General features: G+C 42.0%; 1 protein-coding gene across 6 annotated transcripts in view; it reads right to left on the bottom strand.

Annotated features, from left to right (window-relative positions):
• LOC143021926 (uncharacterized) overlaps positions 1-16,485 on the bottom strand; it is a 122,061-nt gene that overhangs the window by 56,102 nt on the left and 49,474 nt on the right. Inside the window, exons 7-8 of one of the 6 annotated variants that reach the window (XM_076179800.1) lie at positions 13,181-13,303; positions 2,836-2,850 (exon numbers count right to left, since the gene is read on the bottom strand). The exons of 3 other annotated variants lie outside the window; for them this stretch is intronic. The gene's annotated coding sequence lies outside the window, so the exon portion shown is untranslated. Of the gene's footprint in view, positions 1-1,935; positions 2,851-13,180; positions 13,304-16,485 lie in introns of those variants that run through there. 2 more of the 6 variants (XM_076179802.1, XM_076179799.1) reach the window with 2 other exon arrangements.

Raw genomic sequence — 16,485 nt, 5'->3', positions numbered from 1 at the left:
CTTGGTGGATTGAAGAGTGTAGTGAGGAATAGACATTTGGGAATGGATGCTAAGAGGAGACTATATGAAGGAGTGATTGTGCCAACAGCACTGTATGGGGCAGAAACATGGAACATAAGAGAGGAAGAGAGAAGGAGTTTGAATGTGTTTGAGATGAGGTGTCTGAGAAGTATGATGGGGGTTACTAGGCTAGATAGAGTGAGAAATGAGGAGGTGAGGAGAAGAACGGGGGTGGAAAGGGAGTTGGGAGATAGGGTTGATGAAAGAGTATTAGGATGGTTTGGATAAATGGAAAGAATGAGTGAAGAAACACTAGTAAAAGAGGTATGGAAGGCAGATTTGGAGGGAGTGAACATGAGGGGACGTCCTAGGATGAGGTGGATGGATGGGGTGAAGGGGGCTTTGGGGAAGAGGGCAATGTCTGTTGAAGAAGGACGGGAGAGGACAGAAGACAGGGGTGAATGGAGAAGGGTTGTATATGGAGGATGTTGTGATGCATGAGGTGGAATGGGTAGGGGGATGGGGGAGGTAGTATGTGTGAGCAAAATTTGACGCAGCCCGAAGGGATTTCTCCCCGTCTTCTCCTTTTATGCATGGGGGGACGGAGAGGGGGGGGTCGCCGATTTAATGAAGCGGCCTTGCTGTGGATGTGCTGTGTCTTGCGACACTCCTTCTGACCCGGGCAGTGGACAAGGTGCAGGGATGACCCATCATCCAGGAGGTGCTAAGATAAGAGGGAGGGTGGAGGGGTGTGGAGTGTATTCAGGGATGGAATGGGTGGGAATGTTTTTATGCCTTTTCCTTTTCGGCTACCTCCCTTGTATGGGGGAAAAAGCCTTGGTATATGTATGTATCTATGGTTTTTGTGTTCTTTAGTTTTCTTTGGTTGCTTAATTATGATGTCTATTCAATTGAAGCCATTTTTTTTTTTTTTTTTTTTTTGTTATATGGATTTCAGTGTGCTTTCAAGTTTCTTTTTCATGAGAATGGCTATTATAGGTGTATAGGTGGAATTGTATTTTTCCCATAATCTCTAAGAATGCACAGCGATTGTGATCTCTTACAGCCTTATGGAAAGTAATTGGATTATGGTAAAGGTCTCCCAATTTTTTTCTATTTCTTTCTTGTAAGCTTGCCACTTTACTTTTTGTGGGTGTTATGTATGTAGGTTTTGATTTTCCTTCAAGGTTTGTGGTGATCTTTGCTGGAACATGGTCTGAGGGAAGGTCATGGATACTACTTTATAAGGAGGGTGAGCACATTATGTCTGGGGGATGTTGCCTGTTGATTGTTTTTGGTAGTTTGTCTAGTGAGATGCAGGAGTCTTCATGTTTAGGCTTTGGAAAACAGTGAAGGACACAAAACCATAGATGGGGGGAAAGAATATAGAGTACAACAAAAAGAGAGGTAGGGGTGGTGGATGGGAATGAAATGATTTTGGCTACCTCCCTGGAAAAAGGAAAAAACCCATGGTACTTGTGTGTATGTACAACAAAAACCTTGGATCTAAAATATTACACACACCCCTTACCATGAAGCAGTGCACTGTCATGTTTCAAACCCACAACAGGTCATCCAGAAACATTCATAAGATAAAAACAGACAGTACTCCACTTCTAACAGATATGTATAAAAAAAACTTGCATGCAAGATTTCAAACATACAACTAAAACTTCTTATCCTTTATGCAATAAAGGCCTTCAAATCTTAACCCTTTATTGGGTACTTGTTGAAATACTTGGAAACTCAAAGAATTTCAAAGACTTTTCTACTCCAGATTTTTCTTCTTCAAATTTTTGCAATATTATGTTGCAAAATAAGATCAAAGTAATTACTATATATGGTTCCTTGCTAGCTTTAGTTAAAGATTTTTACAAAAAGTTCACAACTATACATACATGTACTTTATTTGGACAAAGAAACATAACCTGACTGAGGAATCTTTACTCATATGCAAAAATACAATACAAAAATAAAATATAGCTTGACTTGTCACAAATATTTTTCCTGAAGCACTTTTCACATCACTCTGAAGAACAAAACACTCATATGTGCCAGTCTATTCTGGTTGAATACACTACATACACATAGTAAACTGCCTCATGATATTCTACAAAGCAGTTCCACTCAGCATTGAGCCACAGGTGCACCTTGTACACCTCACAGGCCACATCTGACCTGAGAGTGTTCCCCTTCCAGCTTAGAGAACTTGCATGTCTCCCAGTTGGTGTAGATAGGGACACAGAACAAGGACAAATCAAACCAGACAGCTGGATCTAGGGTGTGGCTCTGTCCCCTGATAAGGCTAGAGAAATCTATAGTGGTGCTAAATTCAGTTGACTGGTGTGAACTTCTCATGAGGCAATTTGAGCTTTGTCTCAGGAGTACTAGCACACCTGAATATCTGTATCCTGAAATTCTTCAGGGTCATGCTATCCTCACCCACAGTCTTGCAGTCCCTCAAGCTCATTACCCAGGCATTGGTGATGAAGAGGTCAACAAAATAGGTGAATATTTGTAAATATCAGCTCTTTGATTTTGTGAGGGTATAGTAGAGGTGCACCACCATATCACTCTTGTCTATGTCCCCATGTTGGAACCTCAGGTCCTGATCACAGCAGGATACTTTACTTCTTCCTTCTTCTTGGTATCCTTGTTCTCCTGCACCTCATCCATCACAGGTTACACATACCTTCTCTTGGGGGAAGGGCCTGCATCATCTAGGTCTTGGGAGATGGGGAGGTGATCAGGATCTGCCACATTGTTGTCCTCCTTGGGATCCTCATCATCACTGAGGTCAGGATTCATTGGGACCACACAAGTCTCCTTGTGGAAAATGTGTGCAGGCAACTGGAATACAACATACAGAATAGAAGCATTTTTAAACAATAACTGGATGCCCAAGAAAATTACAATAATCTGGAGCAGAGTACAGAGGAGAGGGAGGGAGTGAAGGATAGAGTAGAACTAGGAGTGGAGGAGGAATGGGGGATAGTTCAAGGAAGGAGTCATAAGGTGTGCAAAGATGGTGTGTGGAACAAGGAGGGCAGGAGGAAATAGAAGGGAGGGTAGTGAGTGGTGGGATGAGGAAGCAAAGAAGGTTGTAGAAGAGAAGAAGCAGGCTTTCATACATTGGTTACAAATTAGGACAAGGGAATCATATGAGAGATACAAAGTAAAGAGAAGGGAAGTTAAGCATAAGATAAAGGAAGGAAAGAGAGCAGATGTGAAATGGGGAAAGAGTTTGACAAAAAAAATTGAAAGTAATAAAAAGATGTTTTGGAAAGAAATTAAAAGAGGAAGAGGAGGCAAATCTAGTAGAGAAGAAAAGGTAAAAGGTGCAGATGGAGAGATGATAATGGAAGAGAAGGCAGTAAGAGGAAGGTGGGCAGAGTATTTTAGGAAGTTGCTAAATGTGAAGGAGGATAGGGAGGGAAAGGTAGTTGCAGTGGGGAGTGCTAAGAAAATGACAGAGATGAGTGAGGAAAATAGAGGAGAAATAGGGATTGATGAACTGAAAGCAGCTGTTAAGATGATGAGAGCAGGTAAGGCACTTGGGTTGGATGTATGGCATGCAGAATGTCTGAAGAAAGGAGGTACAGTTATGGTGGACTGGCTGGTGAGGTTATTTAATGTTTGTTTAAGAGAGGGTAGAATGTCAGAGGACTGGAGGAGTGCCTGTATAGTTCTGCTTTATGAGGAAAAGGGGGACAAGTGTGAGTTTAGTAGTTTCAGAGGGATCAGCTTGTTGAGTGTAGTTGGGAAGGCTTATGGGAGGGTCTTGATTGAGAGGATTAGGAGAGGAACAGAGGGAGTAATTAGTGAGGAACAGTGTGGTTTCAGGACAGGTAGGGGTTGTGTAGATCAGATTTTTGTGGTAAGACAGATATGTGAGAAAGCTATAGGAAAAGGTAAGGATGTTTTTTGGGCTTTTATGGATTTGGAAAAGGCTTACAACAGGGTAGAGAGGAAGGCACTGTAGGAGATATTGCAGATATATGGGATAGAAGGAAAGCTGTCAAGAGCAGTCAAGAGTTTTTACGAGAGTAGTAGAGCATGTGTTAGGATTAGAAATGGAGAGAGTGAATGGTTTGAGGTAAAGGTGGGACTTCATCAGGGATGCGTTATGTCACCCTGGCTGTTCAATCTATACATGGATGGGGTGGTATGAGAGGTGAATGCAAGGGTTGTGGGTCAGGGGTTGGAGATGGTTAAAGAAAATGGAGAAAAGTGGGAGGTAAGCCAGTTGTTGTTTGCTGATGACACTGCACTTGTAGCAGGATCAGAGGAGGGATTGAGGAAGTTAGTGACAGAGGTTGAGAAGGTGTGTGAAAGAAGCTGAGGACAAATGTGGGTAAAAGTAAGGTGATGAGATGTACAAGGGGAGAGGCTGGAAGTAAAAATTAAGGGAGAGAGACTGGAGGAAGTGGATAGTTTTTGATACTTGGGTGTGAATGTGGCAGAAAAGGGAGGAGTGGGGGTGGAGGTAGAATTTAGATTCAGAGAAGCGAGTGAATGCCTTGGTGGATTAAAAAGTGCAATGAGAAATAGATATCTGTGTATGGATGCTAAAGGGGATTATATGAAGGAGTGATTGTGCCAACAGCACTGTATGGGGCAGAAACATGGAACATAAGAGAGGAAGAGAGAAGGAGTTTGAATGTATTTGAGATGAAATGTCAGATAAGATAGGCTGGATAGAGTTAGAAATGAGGAGGTGAGGAGAACAGGAGTGGAAAGGGAGCTGGGAGATATTGTTGATAAAAGAGTATTAGGATGGTTTGGACACATGGAAAGAATGAGTGAAGAAAGACTAGTAAAAGAAGTGTGGAAGGCAGAGGTGGAAGGAGTGAATATGAGGGGGCGTCCTAGGATGAGATGGATGGATGGTGTAAAAGGGGCATTATGAAAGAGAGGAATGTCTGTTGAGGAAAGACAGGAGAGGACAGAAGATAGGGGTGAATGGAGAAGGGTATTGTATGGACGATGCTGTGATGCATGAGTGGAAGTGGATGGGGGGATGGGGGAGATGTATGAATGAAAAATAAATTGATGCATCCCAAAGGGATGATGTTATAATTGAATTAATGAAGTGGCCTTGTTGTGGATGTGCTGTGTCTTGCAACACTGCTTCTGACCCAGGGCAGTGGACAGGATGCAGGAATGACCTGTCATCCAGGAGGTGCTAAGATAAGAGGGAGGGTGGAGGGGAGTGGAGTATGTAAGGGATGGAATAGGTGAGAGTGGTTTCTGTCTTTTTCTTTTTGGCTACCCCCTGTGTAAAGGGGAAAAAGCCTTTGGTATATGTATGTGTATATATATATATATATATATATATATATATATATATATATATATATATATATGAAGTGGGTGGGAAGAGGAAAGACTGTAGTCTTAATCAGTTTATTCTTGACTTGTTTCACAAGTTTTTCCAAAAGAATAGTTTGACAGGGCTAGAGGTGGCATATATGTGTGCATGCATACCTTTCCTAGTGGATATTTACATCACATATTACAGATAAATTTGTTGGAGCAGTGATGGATATGATGTAAAAATGGACAGGTAAAAAACATTACTATGCTTTGTTCTTAACTGTCCATTTTTTCATCATGATGTCCACTACTGCTCTAACAAATTTATCTGTAATATGTGATGTAAATATCCACTAGGAAAGCTATGCAAACATACATATATGCCACTACTGGCCCTGTGGCAATATTCTTTTGAAAAAGCTTGTAGAGAAACTTACATATATCAAGGCTTTTTCCCCCTTACAAGGGAGGTAGCCAAAAAGGAAAAGGCATAAAAACATTCCCACCCATTCCATACCTGAATACACTCCACACACCCTCTCATCTTAGCACCTCCTGGATGATGGGTCATCCCTGCACCTTGTCCACTGCCCTGGGTCAGAAGCAGTGTCGCAAGACAGCACTTCCACAGCAAGGCCGCTTCATTAAATCGGCAACCCACCCTCTCCGTCCCCCCATGCATAAAAGGAGAAGACGGGGAGAAATCCCTTCGGGTTGCGTCAAAATTTGCTCACACATACAGGTACTCCTCGTTTAACGACCTACTCGGTTAGCGACGACGCGGAGTTACGACGTTTCATTTAACGTAAATCTCCCGAAGTTACGACGTCGTGTACGATAATTAAGTTGGCTGAGGCAAATTTGTATGATGTTATAATTGAACTTGTACGGTGGATATTAGCTGTGAGGTAAAGTGTTCTGAAGCTTAGGTCTACATTACCATCCTGTAAGCTGCAAAAACTACCTGGGGTACAGTATATACCGGTAGTGGTAAATTTTTAGTTTCGACCATGGGCGCAACATAGCAATAGAAAATTAATTATTAATTTGGAAATTATAATGTTTCAAAGTAATATGCAATTTTGTGAGCGGAAATAAAATAAAAAGGTGCTAAAACAAATTTCGTAAGTAACGAAGTCATGTTGGACGAATGGTACACCATGTTTATGATATATGCCGATGTCGAAGAAATAAAAGGATGATGAATTTGTCTAACCTAAACTAAACTAACCTGACCTGTGTTTGATAAATCATTACCTGCAAATTAAATGTCATCCGGCTCGTCCTCGTTGTCGTCGTCGTGAGAGACGTTGGCAGACGACAAGATGGCATCCCAATCCTATGTTACCGACTTCGTTCATTAGCATATTTTCTTGTAGCATGGTATTTTTTACTTTCATTTCCGCCCACAAAATTGCATATTACGTTGATACATTTTAATTTACAAAATTAATATTTAATTTTCTATTGCTATATTACGCCCATGGTCGAAACTAAAAAAATACCCCGGTATTCAATATGGAATGTCAGCATATGCGGATTTGGTCATATACGGTAATTTCAGGAACCTAACCACCGTAAATAAACAGTAAATAAAGCTTTAATGTACTATATAAAAGAGGGAAAATACACGAAAATAAAGATACATGTATTGCTGGACATTGTACATACAGTACATGTACGTATATGTATACACTTTCGCTTAACGACCAATTCGGTTAACGACGGCGCGCTGGTCCCAATTGTCGTCGTTAAACAAGGAGTACCTGTACTACCTCCCCCATCCCCCCGCCCATTCCACCTCATGCATCACAACATCATCCATATACAACCCTTCTCCATTCACCCCTGTCTTCTGTCCTCTCCCGTCCTTCCTCAACAGACATTCCCCTCTTCCCCAAAGCACCCTTCACCCCATCTATCCACCTCATCCTAGGACGTCCCTTCATGTTCACTCCCTCCACATCTACCTTCCATACCTCTTTTACTAGTGTTTCTTCACTCATTCTTTCCATGTGTCCAAACCATCCAAATAATCTTTGATCAACCCTATCTCCCAACCCCCTTTCCACCCCTGTTCTCCTCCTCACCTCCTCATTTCTCACTCTATCTAGCCTATTAACCCCCATCATACTTCTCAGACACCTCATCTCAAACACATTCAAACTCCTTCTCTCTTCCTCTCTTATGTTCCATGTTTCTGCCCCATACAGTGCTGTTGGCACAATCACTCCTTCATATAGTCTCCTCTTAGCATCCATTCCCAAATGTCTATTCCTCATTACACTTTTTAATCCACCAAGGCATTTACTCGCTTCTCTCAATCTACATTCTACCTCCACCTTCACTCCACCTTGTCAAGAATAAACTTGGATTAAGACCCCAGTCTTTCCTCTTCCCACCCACTTACACTTGTCAGAATGTTTCAAAATATACATACATACATATATATATATATATATATATATATATATATATATATATATATATATATACACACACTCAAACCTCATTTATCCAGCCTTCACATATCCAGATTTCAGTTTATCTGGACATTTTGGAGCAGCTGGGCAGCTAAATATTATTTTTGAAAATAATATTTAGCGGCCCGAAAAAAAAAAAACGAAAAACCGCCACGTACGCGAGGCGAACGATACTGAGTTACAGTAGTTTGAAATGTAAACACCAGATGGTGCACGGCGGGGTATATAAACGACGGGATCCGGGCCGGATAGCGACTGTCAAAACAGCGACAGTCATAATAGCGGCTTCATAATGGCGACATAATCAGGTGAGCGACTTTCAAAACAGCGACTGTCATAATGGCGACCGCATTATAACAGCGACTGTAACAATAGCGACTTTACTATCAACCGGTCAGAATGGTTGCAGACTTATGTTTCAATTGCTTGTGTTTTCGTGTTTGTATTTACGTGTTTAGTTGTGTTTACTTTGTGAGATAGGTTCTGAATGAAATGTGCTCAAAAGGTCGCAGACTTATGTTTCTATCGCTCATATTTATTTGTTCGTGTTTACATGTTTATGTTCACTTTGTGAGATAAGTTCACTGATGTGAATTTACTGGTCGGTCGCTCGGTCGTCGGTCATAGTAATGTTTGGGTTGTTAAGACTTGAATACAAATGGCAAAAGCCGACAAGAATGTGAAGAACAACACCATGTGAGATCGAAGCCTATATTGGTAGTACAACGTTTCGCTCGTTAGAGTTTTATCAAGAACACTGACATTGGTGCTCACAGAATGTCCCACTACTTGAATATTACTTAATTAAAATAATGGAAGGTCGGCAACAACAAAAGGAACCAACAACAAGACTAATCCTACCAACCAGCAACGTGACCTCCCTCCTCACCCGGACACTTGAGCCGAGTAATATTCAAGTAGTGGGACATTCTAGCAGGATCATCAAGGATCTGACAAAACAGCAGGACAAAAAGGACGCAAGTTGGGGCAAATCTAATCCTTCCTCCCTCCGTGGGTTGGTGTTCTTCCCCCACCTCTTACCTACCCCACCCCTCCCTTGCTCGAGACCTTCCCCCGTGGTCACTTCAGCTGACTATATGACTTTCTGTTGTTTGGCTTGACTAGCCTTTTTCTTTTTAAATCATGTGACTTCTATAGCTAGTCCAAATAAAAAAAATTCGATTCCCCTCAGGTTTCAAATTTCTATTACTGAGCAGTTTCATGCAGTTGATGCGATGATGTCGCTGTTATGACAATCGCTCTTATAATACAATCGCTATCATGTGGTCACTGTTGTGATAGTCGCTGTTTCAAAAGAGTCGCTGTTGTGAAGTCGCTCTATTGACAGTCGCTGTTATTACAGTCGCTATTCGGAACCCGAGCCATAAACGACGCTAGTCGCGGGGTGAAGGCCATACAGCACCTATTTACAGTACACTACTATACAGTACTACAAATACACCTGTGTCATCATGCCTAATAAAGTTGTGAAATGAAAGCGAGTTGCTCTAACAGTGCAGCAAAAATTGGACTTAATCAAGAAACTTGAGGAAGGAGCAAGTGTAAGAAATGTGTGTGACGAATTTGGAGTGGCCAAACAGTGTCGGATATTAGAAAATCCAAGGCAAAGTTACCGAATTACTGTTCTAAGTTTTGTGTGGATGCATCAGTGGCAAAAAGTGGTAAAGGAGTGCCTAGAAAATACACTCGACTTGGAAAGGAGGCAGAATTAGGTGCAGCAGTGTTCAAGTGGTACGTTCAGCAAAGGTCAGTTGGTATGAACATTCAAAGTACGGAAATTCTTATGGCTGCCAGGAAATTTGCGCAGAAAATAAATTTAAAGGACTTTAAAGGAAGTGATGGCTGGTTGTGGCGTTTCTGCAATCGGCACGGACTTTTTAATGCAACATTAAGGGGTGAAGCAGGAGATGCCGACATGACAGACGTAAAACCATTTTGAAAGAAGCTAGACAAATTAATAATTGAGGAACAGTTGAGCCTTTCACAAGTATATAATGGTGACGAGACAGGGTTTTACTGGCGTTCTATGCCCAAGAACAGTCAATTAAGAAAAGGAGAAGGGATTTTCATCAGATGAAAATGAGTAAAGAACACTTATTTCAACCTCAAACCAATGTGTTATGTTCCACTATGTGTTAAGGTTAGTTGAAGGGTGAATTTGGGTTTATAACTTTGTATTTTGGACTAAAATAAAAACATTTTCAATATCCGGATTTTTTCATTATCCGGACAGGTAGCTGCACCAATTAATCCAGAAAAACGAGGTTTGAGTATATGTATGTATATACACATACATACCAAGAGATCTTTCCCCCTTTAGGGGCCTAGCCAAGGCATAACCACTTTTTACACATACCACATTCATTCAGTACCTATTTGTCCCTTTTATCTTATTTTCTTGTGGATGGTTTGGGCATATGGAAGGAATTTGTGAAGGCAGAGGTGGATGGAGTGAACCCAAGGGGGAGAGCGAGAATGGAATGGATGGATTGGGTATATGGAAAATACCTGTTGAGCAGAGATAGGATAGCAAGAGAAAGGTCTGAGTGGAGACTGGTTGTGAATGAATGAGAATAATGAGCCCCACCCTGAACCCCCCCAGTCACCATGTAATCAAGCAGTGGGAGTAAACCAGCTACTGATGCAGGGCACTGCTGTGGAGGTGCTGTATTCTGCCACATTGGTTCTGACAGGCAGTAGATGGGGAACAGGATGACCCTTTAATGACAATGAGCTAAGATAAAAAAGGAAAACAAATGGGCACTGGATGGATTCATGCCTTAACTGGTAACCTCTCTTATAAGTGGGAAGAACCCTTTAGGTACATAAATAGATACATAATTTCCAGTTCACTAGTACACATCCTTCAATTAGACACACTAAACAAGCTCATCAACCATTTCAATATAACTACTACTCTGTTTGTCAGACAATATCCTTGGCAACTATCTAATTCAGATGCCTCATCAGCATTTATCTCCTTCATTGCAGAGTGTATCACCTCTTTTTTTCTATGATTCATTCCACTCCCATTACAGTAATTCTTCTGGCATCTCTACATACATACACATCCCAAAGGCTTTTTCACCCTTACATGGGGGGTAGCCAAAAAGAAAAAGGCATAGAAATCACTCCCACCCATTCCATTCCCTACATATTCCACTCCCCTCCACCCTCCCTCTCATCTTGGCACCTCCTGGATGACGGGTCGTCCCTGCATCCTGTCTACTGCCCTGGGTCAGAAGCAGTGTCGCAATACACAGCACATCCACAGCAAGGCTGCTTCGTTAATTTGGCGACCCCCCCCTCTCCATCTCCTCATGCAGAAAAGGAGAAGATGGGGAGAAATCCCCTCGGGCTGCGTCAAATTATTTCTCATACATACTTCCTCAACCCCCATCCCCCACCCACTCCCCCTCATGCATCACAGCATCATCCATATACAACCCTTCTCCATTCATCCTTATCTTCTGTCCACTCCTGTCTTTCCTCAACAGACATTCCTCTCTTTCGTAATGCCCCTTTTACCCCATTCATCCATCTCATCCTAGGATGCCCCCTCATATTCACTCCTTCCACCTCTGCCTTCCATACCTCTTTTACTGATCTTTCTTCACTCGTTCTTTCCATGTGTCCAAACCATCCTAATAATCTTTCATCAACCCTATCTCCCAACTCCCTTTCCACCCCTGTTCTCCTCCTCACCTCCTCATTTCTCACTTTATCTAGCCTAGTAACCCCTATCATACTTCTCAGACATTTCATCTCAAACACATTCAAATTCCTTCTCTCTTCCTCTCTTATGTTCCATGTTTCTGCCCCATACAGTGCTGTTGGCACAATCACTCCTTCATATAATCTCTTTTTAGCATCCATTCGCAGATATCTATTTCTCATTACACTTTTTAATCTACCAAGCCATTTACTCGCTTCTCTCAATCTACATTCTACCTCCACCCCACTCCTCCCTTTTCTGCCACATTTGCACCCAAGTATCTAAAACTGTCCACTTCCTCTAGTCTCTCTCCCTTAATGCTCACTTCCAGCCTGCTTTCATTCTCTCCCCTTGTGCATCACATCACCTTTTGCCCACAATTATCTTCAGCTTCCTTCTTTCATACAGCTTCTCAAACTGTCACTAACTTCCTCAATCCCTCCTCTGATCCTGCCACAAGCGCAATGTCGTCAGCAAACAACAACTGGCTTATTTCCTACTTTTCTCAATTTTCTTTAACCACCTCCAACCCCCTACCCACTACCCTTGCATTCACCTCTCGCACCACCCCATCCATGTATAGATTGAACAGCCAGGGCATCTCTAACAATATCAATAATACATTCAACATTTCCTCAAAATACTCAAATCATGGTCCACTTACCACCACTAACTTTATGAACATCTAACTACACCCCTTATCCTCTCCACCATCTTAACTTTCTTAAAAAAAAAAAAAAAAAAAAAAAAAAATCTAGCAGTATCAAAATTCTATACCAAATGCCAACCTCATAACTACTCTCCTTTTCCTCCCTCACTCTGTATTACTCATATACTTCCTCATGTCTTCTTTACAACCATTCCTCATTGGTCCACTTTTCTTCCATCATTGCCCTCTCTTAATCCCAATCAGTCCATCTTATACCCACTCTCCTCTTTCTCCCTCACTCTATACCTACATATACCAATGGCTTTTTTCCTCTTACAAGTGAGGTAGCCTAAGTCAAAAGGATTCCACTTCCACCCATTTCCACTCCTCCCTCTTTTTTTTTTTTTTTTTTTTTCTTTTTTTCTCCTCCTGGATAATGGGTCATCCCAGCATCTCGCCCATTGCCCTGGGTCAGAAGCAATGCAGCAAGGCACAGCACACCCACAGCAAGGCTGCTTCATTTAATCAGTGAGCCTCCCTCTCAGTCCCCTCACCTCTCATATACTTCCTCATGTCTTCTTCACAATCATTCTTCATATGCCCACTTTTCTGCCACTACTGCCCTCACCTTTTCATTCCATAATATCTTTGCACACTTTAGCATTTCCTTTTTGAAACATGCAGTCTTCCTTGACTCTCATTTTCCCCTAATCATTCACTACATTCTATATCTCTGAGCTTTGTCAATCATCTCCTAATCTAGCATTAAGATCCCCCAACACCACTACATTCACATTTCTCCCATAATTATCCACTCCTTCAAATCACTCCATAATGCTTCTCCCTCTTCTTCACTTTTCTCACCTTGGTACAAAAATCTAAATTGCCAGTGAAATCATCTGTGATACTAAAACCTGATTTCTAATACAGAACAGGTAATACCTGTACATAAAAGACCTGGCTATTGTCTAAAACCAATCATGCAATTTGCCTTACCTCACAATCCTCACACTTTTGTGATCCCTGCATTGTAATTACTCATTCTTCTAATGTCACTTTTTACAATACTGTATAACCACTAAATGGTTTAAACCATGGATCTTCTTGTCCAAAGTTGACCTGGGAACAAAAATACATTTATGTTCTTACGAACCTGTTCTAGGAGTTTCATGAGCTCCACAAACTGGTTAATAAAAATTGGCTTATACAAGCTATAATATATGTAATACAACCTATATTGGACCAACCTGGTATGATATTAGTAAGAGAACCAGTTGTTAAAACTCTTTAATCCCACCACTGGATGAAACCTTAATTAAAAGTACAGCATTTCACTTGTTAAAGCTTTTTTCATGAACATGTACTTAAAAACAATGAAAATATCATGATAGAATTGGAGGAAAAATGTGTGAGGTGTTTAGCAAATATTTTCTCTCAGTGTTTATTAAGGAGAGGTTAGATAAGATACCTGACTGCAATCCAATTTTCAGTGGGGATGAAGAAAGTAGACTATCAAATAACAGCATTAGTAAGGTAGTAGTCAAATTGATTGAAAGACTTACATACATACATATACCAAGGCTTTTTCCCCCTTACATGGGGGGTAGCCAAAAAGAAAAAGGCACAAAATCAATCCCACCCATTCCACCCCTGAATACACTCCACACCCCTCCACCCTCCCTCTTATCTTAGCACCTCCTGGATGACAGGTCATCCCAGCACCTTGTCCACTGCCCTGGGTCAGAAGCAGTGTCGCAAGACACAGCACATCCACAGCAAGGCCGCTTCATTAAATCGGCGACCCCCCCCCTCTCCGTCCCCCCATTGCATAAAATGAGAGGACGGGGAGAAATCCCTTCGGGCTGCGTCAAGTTTTGCTCACACATACTACCTCACCCCCCATCCACCCTCCCATTCCACCTCATGCTATCACAACATCATCCATATACAACCATTCTCCATTCACCCCTGTCTTCTGTCCTCTCCCGTCCTTCCTCAACAGACATTCCCCTCTTCCCCAAAGCCCCCTTCACCCCATCCATCCACCTCATCCTAGGACGTCCCCTCATGTTCACTCCCTCCACATCTGCCTTCCACACCTCTTTTACTAGTCTTTCTTCATTCATTCTTTCTATGTGTCCAAACCATCCTAATATTCTTTCATCAACCCTATCTCCCAGCTCCGTTTCCACCCCTGTTCTCCTCCTCACCTCCTCATTTCTCACTCTATCTAGCCTAGTAACCCCCATCATACTTCTCAGACACCTCATCTCAAACACATTCAAACTCCTTCTCTCTTCCTCTCTTATGTTCCATGTTTCTGCCCCATACAGTGCTGTTGGCATAATCACTCCTTCATACAGTCTCCTCTTAGCATCCATTCCCAAATGTCTATTCCTCATTACACTCTTCAATCCACCAAGGCATTTACTCGCTTCTCTCAACCTACATTCTACCTCCACTTTCACTCCACCTTTCCCTGCCACATTTGCACCCAAGTATCTAAAACTATCCACTTCCTCCAGTCGCTCTCCCTTAATGCTCACTTCCAGTCTACTGCCACTTTCACCCCTTGTACATCTCATCACCTTACTTTTACCCACATCTATCTTTATCTTTCTTCTATCACATACTCTCCCAAACTCTGCCACCAACTTCCTCAATCCCTCCTCCGATCCTGCCACAAGCGCAGTGTCGTCCGCAAACAACAGCTGGCTCACCTCCCACTTTTCTCCATTTTCTTTAACCATCTCCAATCCCTGACCCACCACCCTTGCATTTACCTCTCGCACCACCCCATCCATGTATAAGTTGAACAGCCAGGGCGACATAACGCATCCTTGACGAAGTCCCACCTTTACCTTGAACCACTCACTCTCTCCATTTCCAATCCTGACACAAGCTCTACTATTCTCATAAAAACTCTTGACAGCTCCCAGAAACTTTCCTCCTATCCCGTATATCTGCATAACCTCCCACAGTGCCTTCCTGTCTACTCTATCATAAGCCTTTTCCAGATCCATAAAAGCCAAAAAAACATCCTTCCCCTTTCCTATAGCTTTCTCACATATCTGTCTTACCACAAAGATCTGATCTACACAACCTCTACCTGTCCTAAATCCACACTGCTCCTCACCAATTACTCCTTCTGTTCCTCTCCTAATCCTCTCAACCAAGATCCTCCCATGAGCCTTCCCAACTACACTCAACAGGCTGATCCCTCTGAAACTACTACATTCACACTTGTCCCCTTTTCCCTTGTAAAGAGGAACTATACAGGCACTCCTCCAGTCCTCCGGCACTCTACCCTCTCTCCAACAAACATTAAATAACCTCACCAAGCAGTCCACCATCACTGTACCTCCCTTTTTCAAACATTCCGCATGGCATCCATCCAGACCAGGTGCCTTACCTGCTTTCATCATCTTAACAACTGCCTTCACCTCATCCTTCCTTATTTCTCCTCCATTCTCCTCATTCATCACTCTCATTTTCTTCGCACTTCCCACTGCAGCAATCTTTCCTTCCCTATCCTCCTTCACATTTAGGAACTCCCTAAAATATTCTGCCCATCTTCCCCTTACTGCCTTCTCTTCCATTATCATCTCTCCATCTGCACCTTTTACCTTTTCTTCTCTACTTGATTCGCCTCCTCTTCCTCTCTTAATTTCTTTCCAAAAGACTTAAAGCTACAAAATCCCCGGGTCCAGACAAAAATTTTCTGAGTGCTTAAAAAGTGTAAATTTGAAATCAGCCACCAGTTAATAGAAATATTTAATAAGTCGGTAGACAATGGTTTTGTGCCTATTGCTTGGAGGCAGGCAAACATTGTTCCTGTTTTCAAAAAGTGAGATAAATCGTCTATATGCAACTACAGGCCAATCAGTTTGACATCAGTTATAGGTAGAATGCTTGAATAAATAGTAGTTAATAGACTTGGAGATCACATCAAGACATAATTTGATTCATGACTCACACCATGGTTTCTCCAAGGGTAAGTCATGTGTAACTAATCTTCTATATTTTTACACTAACATACATAAGGCGTCAGATAACAATGATAGTTACAATGTTATTTACCTTGACTTTAGCAAAGCATTCAACAAGGTGTCCCACTGTAAGAGGCCGGCAGATAGAGGGGTAGGTGGAGATGTATGCTAATGTTATAGGTTTAAAAACAATGGCTGACAGGAAGGGCTTAGTCATCCATGCGCTTGCTCGCACCTTGTATATATAAACAATGCTGAGTTGCAGAGTGACAGAGAGTGTCGCCCGGTGTTTTGTAATATAGATTGCATATT

This window comes from Oratosquilla oratoria, chromosome 43, assembly GCF_046742065.1.
Source record: "Oratosquilla oratoria isolate Oo_2021 chromosome 43, ASM4674206v1, whole genome shotgun sequence".
Lineage (NCBI taxonomy): Eukaryota > Metazoa > Arthropoda > Malacostraca > Stomatopoda > Squillidae > Oratosquilla > Oratosquilla oratoria.
This window is presented reverse-complemented; position numbering and strand designations above follow the sequence as displayed.